Source organism: Polypterus senegalus, chromosome 1, assembly GCF_016835505.1.
Source record: "Polypterus senegalus isolate Bchr_013 chromosome 1, ASM1683550v1, whole genome shotgun sequence".
NCBI lineage: Eukaryota > Metazoa > Chordata > Cladistia > Polypteriformes > Polypteridae > Polypterus > Polypterus senegalus.
The window spans coordinates 338,983,946-338,999,935 of NC_053154.1; the positions used below are offsets into that span (position 1 = coordinate 338,983,946).

General features: G+C 39.3%; 1 protein-coding gene across 1 annotated transcript in view; it reads left to right on the top strand.

Moving 5' to 3' along the window:
• Positions 1 to 5,320: 5,320 nt before the first annotated feature.
• Positions 5,321 to 15,990, top strand: part of LOC120517046 (N-acetyllactosaminide beta-1,3-N-acetylglucosaminyltransferase 3-like) — a 106,697-nt gene continuing 96,027 nt past the window's right edge. The window contains exon 1 of the mRNA XM_039739145.1: positions 5,321 to 5,670. The gene's annotated coding sequence lies outside the window, so the exon portion shown is untranslated. The remainder of the gene's footprint in view (positions 5,671 to 15,990) is intronic.

Consider the following 15,990-nt stretch of genomic DNA (forward strand, 5'->3'; position numbering starts at 1 on the left):
AGGGAAACAATAAGTGATTGTCTCCTGATAGCAATGATTTTGAAGGGCCTTCCAGAAACATTTAAGCTGTTTACTGTGTATGTGGTGCATAACAATGAGACTATGACCTTTGCAGACTTTAAAGTAAAATTAAGAAGTTACGAAGATACGTTTGTGCGTCAGATGATCACGTGATGAAAGTACAGATACAAAAAAATCCCAGCACACCAGCACAAAGCCAGGCAGATATTATATGCTATCGTGGTCAGAAAGGACATATAGCCAGAACATGTCTGAAAAAGCATTCTGAAAAAACCTGAGCCAGCCAAGGCTGAAGCCAAAAACCTTGATGGTTGACACGGGAGCAACATCCCATATCATTACAGACATCAAAAGGTTTAAGAGGCGCTATACATTTCCTCGTACCCACAGGACATATTCTCAGTGAAAGCAGCGACAGCAAGCGGAGCCAGCATGATCTTCCAGCAAGACAGAGATATAATTCAGCTCAAAGATGGTAATTCATTTGACATCAAAGAGCATAACAGATTGTATTTCTTAAACATGGTATGTGATGGAAACGATGACAGTTGTAAAAGTTTTCAGGATGTGCAGACATGGCATGAAATTCTTGGCCATTGTAATTATGATGATATATAGAAGCTACAACATGTTGTTGACGGGTTAAAAATAAAGGGTAAAGGTGATAAGACCCGTCTTACCTGTGAAATTTGCATTCAGGGAAAATTTACCCGGAGTAGAAACAGATGTCCTGACAAAAGAGCCAAAGAAGTACTTGAATTAGTTCACACAGATTTAACAGGTCCAATTGACCCAGTATCAAAGGGGTTAGGGGTAGGGGGGTATAAATATGTGATGGTATTCACTGATGACTTTTCCAGTGTAATATTTATCTGTTTTTTAAAGGATAAAAGTGGTACTGTGGTAGCTTTGGAGAAGTGTATTGCTGACAGTGCCCTTTATGGGAAAATCAAATGTGTGCTGTCAGACAATGGTAAAGAATTTATGTCTGAAAGCTTTAAATCACTGCTGACCAAAAATGGTATCAGGCATGAAACTTCTGCACCTTACTTATGTCACCAGAATGGTACTGCTGAATAACAGTGGAGAACACTATTTGACATGGCCAGGTGCATGCTCATTGAGAGTAATCTCCCCAAAGAGCTATGGATGTATGCAGTGCAAACAGCAGCGATAATCTGCAATCACACCAAACAGACACCATACTTTCTGTTGACAGGGAAAAGGCCTAATGTTTCTGGGATGCATATGTTTGGGTCAGTATGCTATGCATGCAAAGAAGACAAAAAGAAGTTAGACAGTAGGTGTGACAAAGGTATTTTTGTTGGCGATGACAAATATAGCCCAGTGTTAAACAGTGCATGCGTCAAACTGGTGTTTCTCTGTGGCACCAATCCTAATCCCCGATAAGAAGGATGAGGCAGACCAAATGTACAAAGATCTCAATTAACTGCTAAACGTTGCAAAGGAAGGAATCGTTGTAATGGCTTTGTAGAGCTAAATGTTTATTTGCAGACAAATATTTGTGTGGTTTATCAAACAGACGCACACAAAGTCAACAAACAATAAATGTGGGTACATGCAGACTCCTGGAAGTACTGCATTTTCCATGTATCAGATACAGAAATAACACATGCGCTCAGCATGAGCGTGATGACTCAACAGATAACGTGCACAGACTTTTGTACACCCAGCCTACATACAGTAATCTACTATCCAGATACTGGCAGGGTCCTAAAGCACAGACTAGTGAAATTTATTGAGAAGGGTAGGATAGAGCAGAGCACATAAACTGACCAGGAACAGATTGATGACAGTGATGATTATGACCTGAGGAGAGGTAATACTAGGCAGATTAGCAGAATTATTGGTAGATCTGACATTACTGATGAAAAGCCAGTACACGTTCATGGAAATCAAATTGGAGTAGGTAACCAAGACAGTCCAGGTACACGCTATCCCAGCAAAGAGCATAGGAAGCCAGCGTACCTGGATATGTATTTGATATAGATAACAACGACCAAACAACAGTTAATATTGATTTGTTATAATATTATAAGTAAGGTGCCACAAAAATTTACAGAAGCCGTAAATTCCAATCAATCCAGTGAGTGGAAGAATGCAATGAAAGGAGAAATTAACTCATTGAAAGAAAATAAGTCTTTCAAGTTAACTACCTTACCTGAGGTTAAAAATGCAGTGGGGGGTTGATGGGTGTATGCCATTAAGAACAATCCTGATGTTTCTGAGACATACAAAGCAAGGTATGTAGCTAAAGGGTACAATCAGGTGGAAGAAGTAGATTATAAAGAGAGTGGTATGTTGTTACATCAGATGGATGTAAAAATTGCATACTTGCATGTACCAATAGGCTGTGAAGTGTACATGGAACAGCCAGAAGGATTTGAGGTTGATTCTGAGAAAGGAGAAAAATTAGTCTGCAAATTGGAGAAATCATTGTATGGGTTAAAACAGTCAGGCAGGAATTGGTACAAAATGTTACATGATCACTTGTGTAAAAACGGATTCATACAAAATCCAGCTGACCATTGTATGTATACCAAAGAAACTGGATTAGAAATGCTAACAGAGAAGTTTAGAATGAAAGACCTTGGAAAACTGAAACATTTCTTAGGAATTAACTTTGAGCAAGGAGATGATTTTATAAAAATGTGCCAAGAAGGCTATATTAAGAAAATTTCGGAAAGGTTTGACTTGACAGAATATAAAACAAGAGCAACACCATGTAAGCAGAAGCTAGATTATAATCAGGAATATGATAAATCAGTTGATCCCAAAAGGTTTAGAGAAGTAGTTCGCAGTTTGATCTATGTAATGAGATGCACTAAACCAGACTTAAGTTTTGTCATCAGTAAGCTATCACAGTACTTGTCCAAACCAAGTACCCAACAGTGGGTAACAGCAAAACATGTGTTACGATATTTGAAAGGAACTGCTGACTATGCTATATGTTATAGAGATTGTGAAGATCATTTAAAATTACAAGCCTATTGTGATGCAGATTGGGCAACAGATGCAGATGATGGACACAGAATGACTGGATACTGTTTCAGTCTAAGTACAATGGGGGCTTTCATTTCATGGAAAACAAAGAAGCAATCCACTGTGGCATTATCTATATGTGAAGCTGAGTATATGGCACTTACTTACACGTGATGAAGACGGTGGAGCGGCTGCTGCTTCACCACCTGAGGCCACAGGTCCATCACGCCCTCGACCCTCTGCAGTTCACATACCAGGAGAAGGTGGGAGTGGAGGATTCCATCATCTATATGTTACACCGATCCTTCTCCCACTTGGACAGAGGCAGTGGTGTTGTAAGAATTATGTTTCTGGACTTCTCTAGCACCTTCAACACCATCCAACCTCGGCTCCTTAGGGTCAAGCTGACAGAGATTGGAGTAGATTCATACCTAGTTGAATGGATCGTGCACTATCTTACAGACAGACCTCAGTATGTGCGTTTCGGGAACTGCAGGTCTGACATTGTGGTCAGCAACACAGGAGCGCCGCAGGGGTCCTGTTCAGCCTATATACATCGGACTTCCAATACAACTCAGAGTCCTGCCACATGCAAAAGTTTGCTGATGACACTGTTATTGTGGGCTGCATCAGGAGTGGGCAGGAGGAAGAGTATAGGAACATAATCAAGGACTTTGTTAAATGGTGCGACTCAAACCACTTACATCTGAACACCAGCAAAACCAAGGAGCTGGTGGTGGATTTTAGGAGACCCAGGCCCCTCCTGGACCCCATGATCATCAGAGGTGACTGTGTGCAGAGGGTGCAGACCTATAAATACCTGGGAGTACAGCTGGATGATAAATTGGACTGGACTGGCAATACTGAAGCTCAGTGTAAGAAAGGACAGAGCCGACTATACTTCCTTAGAAGACTGGCGTCCTTCAACATCTGCAATAAGATGCTGCAGATGTTCTGTAAGACAGTTGTGGTGAGTGCCATCTTCTATGCAGTGGTGTGCTAGGGAGGCAGCATAAAGAAGAGGGACGCCTCATGCCTGGACAAACTGGTGAGAAAGGCAGGCTCTATTGTAGGCACGAAGCTGGACAGTTTGACATCCTTGGCAGAGCGTCGGGCATGAGCAGGCTCCTGTCAATCATGGAAAATCCACTGCATCCACTAAACAGTATCATCTCCAGACAGAGGAGCAGCTTCAGCAACAGACTGCTGTCACTGTCGTGCTCCACTGAAAGACCGAGGAGATCGTTCCTCCCCCACACTCTGCAAATCTTCAGTTCCACTGAAGAGGGTAAACGCTAACATTATACAAAATTATTGTCTGTTTTATTTACCTGCATTTTTATCACTCTTTAATTTAATATTGTTTTTTATCAGTATGCTGCTGCTGGAGTATGTGAATTTTCCCTTCAGATTAATAAAGTATCTATCTATCTATCTATCTATCTATCTATCTATCTATCTATCTATCTATCTATCTATCTATCTATCTATCTGCCACAGTATAGGAGGGTATGTATTTTATCCAGCTCTTAAAAGGAATAGATGGTGAAATTCAGCATGAACCAGTGGAAATTTATGAGGACCAGGGTGCAATTGCCCTAGTAAAGAACCCTGTAAGCAGACAGATGTGTAAACATGTGGACATTAGGTACCACTTTGTCAGAGCAATTTTAAATGATGGAAAAATTACTCTGAAGTACTGTCCAACAGAAGAAATGGTTGCTGATATTATGACAAAACCTGTAACAAAGATGAAATTGGAAAGGTTCAAAGGATTTGTAATCGGTATGTAAATTGAGAAGTCTACTCTGTTTTTATGGAAGGCTGTTGTCAAAAATGCATAGCAATGAGAGAGCAAGTGGGGGTGTCAACATATACATGTAAAATGCTCTCAGTTGAAAGATGTATTCCTTTTGTTAAGTGCTCGCGTGATTTTGGTGCACGGCGGTGCGCATGTGCATGTAAAGATTTTTTTATAATAAAAAGGAGACTGCATGACTGGTGTATTTTACCCTTGTCAAGAAGCTTCAGATAGTGTTATTCTTCCGACATCAGTATATTACCCAAGCGTACGCTGTTAATAGTTATCTTGCCATCGCAAGGGCATTTAGTCTACATGTCAACAGTTTGACAAGTTCAGCGGTTCAGCGGGTTTGACTGGCACACCGGACAAACTAACATTTAAATTTACATACATTAGAAAGTTTTTTAAAAAGTCAGCATGCTGCTCTATAGTCGTATGATCTGTCGATGATAAGAATAAATTAAAGGAATAATAAATGACGTAAAACTGAATTAGCCTTTCAGAACTAGATGTGTTAATTTAGCGCTAGTTCAGATCAACTGCAAGTACTTTGAGAAATAGTAGACTCTGAGTATTTCACCATTAAACGTACAGTATTTGTGGATTCGATGCATGAATCGGAACCGAAATATTTCGTGAACAGCAGTGATCCTTTGATATTCTAATTGTAATCTGTAACCTCACCTCCATGCGCCCACCCCAAATACACTTGCCAGCAACTTCAGTGCAGTTTCTTTAGAAAATGAAACTTGATACAGCCCTGTGCTGAGCTGCGTGCAGTGCACAGAAACCAGCAGGCGCTGTGGGCTACGAAGATGCCAAATAAACACACCCAGGCATAGGTAAGTGACAGTGGAATAGGAAAAATATACAAATAACTCATGGCAACTCATTTTTATATGTTTTATTATCTGGATGAAAAACTGTGCTCATAAATCCATTTCCATAAACAGGTATGTATAAACTTTGAATTCCGTTTCTCCTGCTCCTAAACTGATGTTTCTGGGTGTTATCAAACCTCTGTATGCCGCTATTTTGTTCTTATATGTTAAAAACTTCAGAGTGGGGTAACGTTAGCTTGATGTTTGACATTAGTTTGGCTTTGAGTGTTTCAAGCTCTGATCTCCGAAGCTCGGATATTGAAGCCATTGAAACAAACATATGCTACGAAATAAAAATGCATGCATATACCTTTTTTCCCCATAGAATATATATTGTAAATAAAAAAATGCTTTCAAAAAGCAAATAGGAAAAATTGAATCGACGAAAAGTAGACCGACACCGAAACTCATTAAGTTATATAGCCTTTGCATTTTGTTATCTTTTATAAAGTATTGTCTCTAGTTTCTAGATGAAAATACCGAAAACGTTGCGTATAAGATACGAAAAAATAAATCATTCGACATTTGTTAAAAAGGAAAAAAAAAAAAAAAGATTCACAAATTAACAGAAATTTCTGTTTTCCAAAATATTACCCGTGTTTAATTCTGACTTCAAAATGAATTTAAAAAAATTCAACTGGCACGAGGAGGGAAAAAAAGTTTGCAAATTAAACAAGACTATGAATATAAGATTTCTTTACCAACGTCACTGTTTCTTTTTTATTTTTATTAATATTAATTAAAAGCAAATAACAATCCATTGTTTCAAAAGAAATTGGAACGACTATTCCTGTAGCCTTTTATTTCAACCCTGTAATCTCTATTCTTCATAGTTTAAAATAAAGATGCAACGCCACTATGTAAAAAACAAAGAAAGAAAACAGATATTTTTGAGGCTTGAAGCACAATTTCTTTCGGAAAAGCCTCACTTATCTTAAAAGTATTTTAAAGCACTTCCTTTACATCACCGCAAACACGTTATTTTCATACACTGTGCGATTTATTACTAATATTTTTTTTTTAAGTTAGCAGTGTTCAAAAATATATAAAGACACTGAGTACATTTATAAATTATATATTTTATACACCGGCGTAATATGTGACAATGTGTGTTTCATTTTGTAAGTAACTTTTCATTTTTACAAAAATAGGATATTTTCGGGGGGAAACGTAGGCTATAAGATTTGTTTCACGTTTTGCAACATTATGTTCATAGCTTGCTTCAACGAATTTTAAAAAAGGAGCATGAAATCAGGAATCTAATATCAATTACCAAAAAGCATTAAGTTCAAGTCTTGCTGATTGTCATGTGTATTGCACAATAAAAGTCTTACCTACGTGTCTCCTGAAACAAATATTGATACCAGTAAAATAAAAAAACACACACACACACAAAGAAGACACTCCTGTAGATGTTTGTGGTAACAGACAGAGAATCGAGCTTTCCTCAGACATGTGAAGAAGTAAATTGGTTAGTGAGTTTTCTTGCATTATAGCCAACATGTGTTGCGTCCACTTGCGCCATGCAGTGATGATCACTTTAAGGAATTATACGCTGCTCACCCTCTGACTTTTCCGATGTAGTCAGAAATGTTTTTTAAGTCTGCTTTTACTTACTGACGTCCATGTATCATCATGGTAAACCTTTTGTCTGGGTGCAGTCATCAGAAAAAATAAAAATAGAGCGGAAGCTATATCTAACCACAGAGTCATGGGTGTACAATGTGTGCAGAAGGAGAATCAGAACACTCCTCCACGATGTAAAATAAATAAATAAATAAAGTAAAATTTACAGTTAAAATGGCAGTTGTGGTTGCCAGAATTTTACCGTAAAAAAAGTAACAATATTTTTAGGTCTACGATATAACTTTCTAGAAAATAACTTTTTTCTTTACAACACATTACAATACAAGTGAATGTTTAACCATAACCTGAAATCCATGTACTGTAATAAACAGGTCAATCATTAAAAAAAAAATGTGAGCAAGATAAAATATCAATACACAGTCATATTAGTAAAGTTACAACAGCAAATAGCAAACACGTTGTACCATTTAATTACATACACTGAAAAGAAGTCAAAGTTTAAGACATTTATGGCACATTTTCTGGTGGAAAAGTATTGTTTATTTTTGTGGTGTATGGTGTTCTACTGATGTGCCAGCTTATCGAATACAACCCACCATAAATCAGCTTCAATGCCCTCAAAAAAGATTCAGCACGTAGGATAAAACAAATCTGCTAACTTTTAAGTTTTTTTTCTACTGTGTAAAGGTAAGTGGTTCACTAGGAACAATATATTAAAAGGGTATGTTTCCTTATGTAAATATACTAACATAGGTGTTACTAAAATAGTGCTTTACCATTTTACAGTTGTTTATCTTCGAAAATATAGACAAATATTGATTTTACCGAAGATGACTGTAAACAATAATGAAATGTATTGTTTAAGCTATACAGGTAATTTTCAGTAGAACATAAGGTAAGTTTCCTTTTTTTCATAAAAGGTATTTTACTCTCCCATTCAAAGTATTTTACCGTTACATTTACTGACATTTTAAAAGTATATGGACTGCCTCTGTTGGAGGTTTGTGTGATATAGTAGTAGAGTGATGTACCACGTCAGCCATTTATGGATACGGCTACCTGAACCGATTACACAGGGCCGTTTCTGACCGATTTGGTGCCCCGGGCAAGAAAATCGAACCCCCACACCTTTCACACCACTATACACAGATGCAATATGATACTAATTAAATTATTTAATCAAAAATAAATGTAAATAGAATAAGAAAATAATAATATAGCTCTTTTGTATGTCAATTGTGTATGTACTAAAATTGGACACATCTTCACTTTCTTGCAGAAAACTCATTTATAACATCATCATAATATATATTCCTACTCTGTTAATGCTCATCATTGCAAGGCCATTGAGAAAGTCTTCTGACATTATAGAGCTCAATTAATTTTTGATGAACATCAGTTTTGAGGATCTTGTCTCTGGGAAAGCTACAGTTATAGGAGTAATGGCTCAAATTCTGAGGGCTATCCACAAATTTGGATATACTTCATTTAAATTAGTTTCTTGCAAGAAAGATGACAGTTCAAGTGTGGTCAAGTTAGCTTTAGGAAAATCCAGGAAAACATTCATTTCTTGTGCCAGTGCTTTTCCATCAAGGTGTTACTGATCATTGTAGTGTCCATACTAGGGCCTTTTTGTGGACAACTGATACCCTGCTAGTGTTGTGCTAAATGTATTCCTGCGTAACATCCCCTAGGAGCAAATCCCTCATGGTGTAGTGGCTACAGTGTCCCTGCTGCAGTGTCAGTGCTACCGCCTAAAAGACCTCCTCTCCTCAGGCTTACTCTCTCTCACCTTAGTACTGAGGAACAAGCCAAGCAGGCAGTAGCAATGACAGGGGGATGGTGCCTGAACTCAATCACTCACTGGAGTCTGGACAGCACCTGATTCAGGCTGCCATCACTCAATCCTGCACTTGATGGGGGAAGGGGTGGAGAGGGTTGCAGACTGGGACCATCTGGGACCAGCTGTGAGTCCATCTGGCAGACTGCTATCACATTGGAAGATCAGGGGGTGAGTCATTAAACCTGGTCCTGTCAACAGCTAACTGCCAAAGTTGAAGCAGCTCTGCCTCACTGAAACTATGCGTCTTGCATGAGATACTTGGCACACTGCCTGCACTAGTACTGTATATGCAACAGAACACAGATTGCTGCTGTACACAGAGCGTTAAGGCCAGTGCACAGAATAAACAGCTCTTTGTGCTCTGGTCCTTTCTGGAAACATTTTTCTAAACAAAATAAATTACATCTTGCCTGAAGAAGGGACCTGAATTGCCTCGAAAGCTTGCATATTATAATCTTTTTAGTTAGCCAATAAAAAGGTATCATTTTGCTTGGCTTTCCTCTATAAACAAAACAAAGATAGCAATCTCTTCAAGGAGCTGCAGTAATGCATTCTGACCGCTAGAAAGCACCTTTGCCCAGAAAAGGCCCTGGACTACAATATGCTAGCTTCCATGGCAGTGTAGGTGCATTCTTCAAGGAGGTGTAATCAAAGGTGTAATAAATAATACCTAGCCTGAAGAAGGAGGAATGAAACTGTTTCTGAACCGCGAGGTCCGTACAGGAAAGGTTTTGAAGCATTTGCCATGTGAGAGCAGTTCAATAGACAGCATGGCTGAGGCAGCGTGTGCTTGATGCTGTATACCGATAATTCTCTTGCCGATCAGCTGCTCCGAGTGGTGCAGTGAGAATAATATGGAAAAAGATGATCCGCTGTGGCAACCTCTAACGGGAGCAGCTGAGAGATGAAAAAGAAGGTGCAGTGAGTAACAACGCTAAAGCAGCTATGGTATTTGTAATAGTTTGGCCATTCCGCGGACCATTATATTGTTACAGGTTAATTACAATCAGATGCATTAAACTAAAAAACAATATGCGGTTAATTTCAGTGTATTTATAAAGCCGCTTCAGGGATGTGTATCTAAAAAAGAAAGGGTAACCATACTGGAACAGCAGCACTGCTTTGACGCTGGGTGCCACCAGTCTGCAAAACCATGTGCAGAACTTGCATACGCCAGGGTATGAGCTACCATGGAAATGTGTGTGGCCTTACACTAAGTTTAGGTTTTATACATAACAATTTGAACGTGGAAACAGACTTACGCAACATTTTGTGCATACGCACCGTTTATACATGAAGCCCCAGGTTTCCTGTGATCCTGCTCTGGATAAACAGGTTTAGATAATGTTTATATTGTTCTTAATCTCAGACGCTGTCTCTGTCATTTTGTGCCTGTCTATACTCTTATTACCTGCTCATGCTCTGATCATTATGGGTTTACTTTTCTTATGCATGGGCTATTCAAGTTTCACTGCCCCTAACCTTGACACTACATGCTTGTTTTTCTTTGTTTCCCTAAATACAGCTAGGTGGGGTCTGCACACTGATTTAAGCCTAAGAGCCCTGGTCTTCCTAAGCCCCTGTGATTTTCATGATGACACGTGTCAGAACAAAGTAGATTCTGTTGCCTGATTTTTGATCTTTTCAGGCCTGCGGGTGGGAAAACCTTTTGTCTATATTTTGTTTGTGCCTAAGATGGAATCAGAGATCAATATGGCTGGTAGAAAATAACAAAGCCCAGTATTTGAGATTTTTGAAAGCAATATTGAAAGCATTCATTATAAGCACATTGTCATTGTAGCAGGATATGTTGTGTGCTGTAGACATTTAGAGTAAAAAACCGTCATACTTTAAAATTCACTTAAAATTCATTGCAAATTGGCCCATTCTGGGCAATAAAAGGAAAACAGAAAAAGTGGTAACAGTCAGCACAGTTTTGTTCAGCACAACTGGCATTGAAAATATTTTTAAAATTATACAGTTGTGTAAAATTGTTCATATTCAGTACCTGGAATTGATTATGCTTGTTTTTATCAGACAAAAACAAAACCAAATAGTAAACTGTGTTGTGTAGTGTAGTAAGCTTCCACTAACATTAAACTTATATCCAGACCCGTTAAGTGTATAGTTCTGTCTCATTGTGAAACAAAAAGTAAACTCCATAGTAGCTCTTTAACCGTACCATAATTACTAAAACTAAAACTGAAACTAATATACTGTATGTAAAAATAAAATAGAAATGTCTTTGTAAAATAAAAACTAAATTAAAACTAAAAGTTCATGATGATGGAAAACTAAAGCTAAACCAAATTTCCAAGTAAGGTCAGAAAAAATATAGAAATAAAAACTAATACAAAAAAGTCAAAACTATAATAGATAGATAGATAGATAGATAGATAGATAGATAGATACTGTACTTTATTAATCCCATTTCACATACTCCAGCAGCAGCATACTGATAAAAAACAATATTAAATTAAAGAGTGATAAAAATGCAGGTAAAACAGACAAAAACTTTGTATAATGTTAACGTTTACCCCCCACGGGTGGAATTGAAGAGTTGCATAGTGCGGGGGAGGAACGATCTCCTCAGTCTGTCAGTGGGGCAGGACAATGACAGCAGTCTGTTGCCGAAGCTGCTCCTCTGTTTGGAGATGATCCTATTCAGTGCATGCAGTGGATTCTCCATGATTGACAGGAGCCTGCTCAGCAGCCCACTGCTCCGCCTTCACCCTGACTTCCTCACCAGTTTGTCCAGGCGTGAGGCGTCCTTCTTCTTTATGCTGCGTCCCCAGCACACCACTGCGCAGAAGAGGGTGCTCGCCACAACTGTCTGATAGAACATCGGCAGCATCTTATTGCAGATGTTGAAGGACACCAGACTTCTAAGAAAGTATAGTCGGCTCTGTCATTTCTTGCACAGAGCATCAGTATTGGCAGTCCAGTCCAATTTATCATCCAGCTGCACTCCCAGGTATTTATAGGTCTGCACCCTCTGCACACAGTCACCTCTGATGATCATGGGGTCCATGAGATGCCTGGGCTTCCTAAAATCCACCACCAGCTCATTGGTTTTGCAGGTGTTCATTTGTAGGTGGTTTGAGTTGCACCATTTAACAGTCCTTGATTAGGTTCCTATACTCCTCCTCCTGCCCACTCCTGATGCAGCCCACGCCAGCAGTGTCATCAGCAAACTTTTGCATGTTGCATGACTCTGAGTTGTATTGGAAGTCCGATATATATAGACTGAACAGGACCGGAGAAAGCACAGTACCCTGTGGCGCTCCTGTGCTGCTCACCACAATGTCAGACTTGCAGTTCCCAAGACGCACATACTGAGGTCTGTTTGTAAGATAGTCCACTATCCATGCCACCAGGTATGAATCTACCCCCATCTCTGTCAGCTTGTGCCTAAGGAGCCGAGGTTGGATGGTGTTGAAGGCACTAGAGAAGTCCAGAAACATAATTCTTACAGCATCACTGCCTCTGTCCAAGTGGGAGAGAGATCGTGTAGCATATAGATGATGGCCTCCTCCGCTCCCACCTTCTCCTGGTATGCGAACTGCAGAGGGTTGAGGGCATGACAGACCTGTGGTCTCAGGTGGTGAGCAGCAGCCACTCCATGGTCTTCATCACATGTGACGTCAGAGTGACAGGCTGGAAGTCATTCAGCTCACCAGGATGTGAAACCTTTGGGACTGGGGTGATGCAAGATGTTTTCCAAAGATTTGGGACTCTCCCCTGTTCCAGGCTCAGGTTGAAGATGCGCTATAGAGGATTCCCCAGCTTCAACGCACAGGCTTTCAGCAGTCGTGGCGATACTCCATCTTGACCCACTGCTTTGCTGGCACAAAGTCTCCTCAGCTCTCTGCTTACCTGGGCTGCTGTAATTGTGGGTGGGGGGAAACTTTCTCCTATGCTGGTATCAGCAGAAGTATGGGTGAAGGGTGCAGTACTCCGAGGTGAGAGTGGGTTAGGGTGGTCAAACCTGTTAAAGAAGTTGTTCATCCGGTTTGCACTCTCCATATCTCTCTTGATGGTGGAACCCCGCTTCGAGCTGCAGCCAGTGATGATCTTCATCCCATCCCACACTTCTTTCATGCTGTTATTCTGCAATTTCTGCTCCAGCTTTCTCCTGTACTGCTCCTTCGCCGCCATGAGCTGGACTTGAAGTTCCTTCTGCACACGCTTGAGCAAATGCTGATCACCGCCTTTAAAAGCCCTTTTCTTCAGATTCAAAAGGCCCTTGATGTCACTTGTAATCCATGGCTTGTTGTTAGCATAGCAGCGTACTGTTCTTACTGGAACTACAATGTCCATACAGAAGTTAATGTAGTCAGTAGTGCAGTCAATAACCTCCTCAATGTTCTCTAGACGTATACAACAGATAACTTGGTTGTGGAGAGCAATGGTCTACAGATCCATAAATAAGAGCAGATTCTTCATACAGGTATTGAATGGATGGGGATTTGTAACCATAAGAGCTTACTGCTCTCCTGATGCTTTATGGTGAATCATGTTTCGGCCTGTACTAGGTTCACTGCCAATAAGAGGGGCACATTCCTGTCTATCGGCCACTTGTTTGTGTCATGGAGTGGGTACTGGAGGAATATTTGGATCAAAGTTAAGGGCAGTCTTTTCTGATGATCTAATGTGAGTTGTGGATGCAAGCACTGGGGGAGCTTGATCAGTCACCTGTAGGTTGAAGGCAGTTGCTGATTTACCTTTAATTCCTCTTGAAGGCCTACCTGCATCTCCCGTAAGTGTCTAATCTAATCTCTCATGGACTGAGTCAATTGTGTTAACTGTTGATTCTCAAGTTCAAGGTCATGAATAACTAATGTGTATCTCAGTGGTAAGAAATCAGTATCTTATCTTTGAAGTAAAGGTGTTTTCTTATATTGTACAACCCACTGATCCACTTTGGTGTGCAATCTATTCTCTCCTCTATAGAAACTGTACTGACTGGTAGGAGATGAGGCTGTACCTTTCCTGTTCTGCTGATGGGTGTGTTGTATGCACCACAGATGTGTCAGGATACTTAACATCAAGTTCTTTAAGGTAGGCTGGCAGACAGGTCAAGCGTCTATGACGGTAGGGAGAACTGTATTTGTAATAAGTTCAGGACTCGCAGTGTTTGCTCTGTTAGGACACTGGTAAATGATGCAGAGAATTCCACACAGCAGCTGAGAATTAAATTATGACTTATTTATTTTAAGATATATACCTGTATTTGAATAGGTATATGTGTGTGTGTGTGTGGTCTCTGGTCATCAAGGAACACTTCTTATTGATTCAGGGTACTACTAACTCTTAGCTATTTATACTTCTCTATGCGGAAATGACTAATACATGTGCATCTCTTTTGCTTAGTGAACATCCCATGATACGTGTTCTTGTGCATGCTGGGAGGTGCACAGTGAAATATGAGTCGTGTCTCTCAATTACTACGGTCTCTCTCTAACACACACTGTGCGTATTTTTTGTTTTTCTTAATTAAAAACTAAAAACGAACGCGTGTGTATTATGATATAACTTTACTTTTTCTGGTTGCATTGTCTGATTAGTAATACGGATACCAATAACGAAATGTAGCCTGGCAGCTGGGAGACTGAGAGCCCATTACGGTCCATTACGACCTTATTCCAGTAATTTGTTAGCTCAAATTGATTAATCTTGCGGATTTTCTGGGGTTTTTTCCCCAAGTGAAGTTGTTAGAGAATTCTTAGAGTATAAAGTGTACAATAATAATGAATACAAATCAAATAAAAGAGCTTAAACTCCAGTATAGCGTGTTCCAAATATAGAAGGTGTCACTTTTCTTATGCATTTGTTAACTGTCTCAGAACATTTGCGTTAAAACGCTTCAGATTAATTATTTAGCTTAGTGGCAAGCGGCTTCAATCGGGTAAATGGAATGATAGAGGAGAAAATGTTAGTTGTTATTTAAACCCTGAAAAGGAAAGAAGGCTACACAACGGTATGGCTGTGTAGCCTCCTTGAGCTGAGCTCATCATTACTGCCGAGCTTTAGTTTTCAGCTAGATGACTAGTTAGATGCTGCAGGCAGTGGTATAGGTTACTTTTGTTTTACTGGCTTAAGGCAAGGACTAAAGTGTGATTGTTTGGTATATTTATTGAAGGGAGTTTCCTATACTGGATTATTATTCAGAGTAACGAGATATGCAAGATAATTACACAAGTTTTCAGTTTTCTTGGGTTGGAGTTTGCAATCTTTAAAGTCGCGGTACTCCCTTTAAACGATTAATTTAATGCATCCTGAAATACTTTGCGATTTTTTAATTTCTTTGTTATTGGGTATTAAATTTCTTCAAAAATAGAGTCATTTTAAAAATTAAAAATGTCTTATGTAACCATTTTTCCACTTTTGATTGGCTGAAAAGCATGCGGCTGCACCTCCAAAGGCAGTCATACTGTATATTTATTATGCAATAATCATTATATTGACTGCTCTGTTACAAGTGATTGTTAAAATATTCACTTGATTGGTATTTGAGATTGGGTGTAATAATTTAGCTTGTGAATGACTTTCGCATCGTTTTGTTTTTGTCAGTAACTGCAGGTTTAACTTTTTTTTTTCTGTAACCTAATGACCTAATTTTATTGGTGTCAACATCTTGCCCGAAGAAGAGGCATGAGTTGGCTCAGAAGCTTGCATATTGTAATCTTTTTAGTTAGCCAGACACCAATAAAATATATCATTTTTGCTTGACTTCTCACTATATTCATAATGGCTAACACAGTACAACACCCTATAGTACTACAGACATACAAGACATTTTCCTGTAACCTATAAGAACGTTCTGCTGCTGTTTGTTTTGCCCTGCCTTC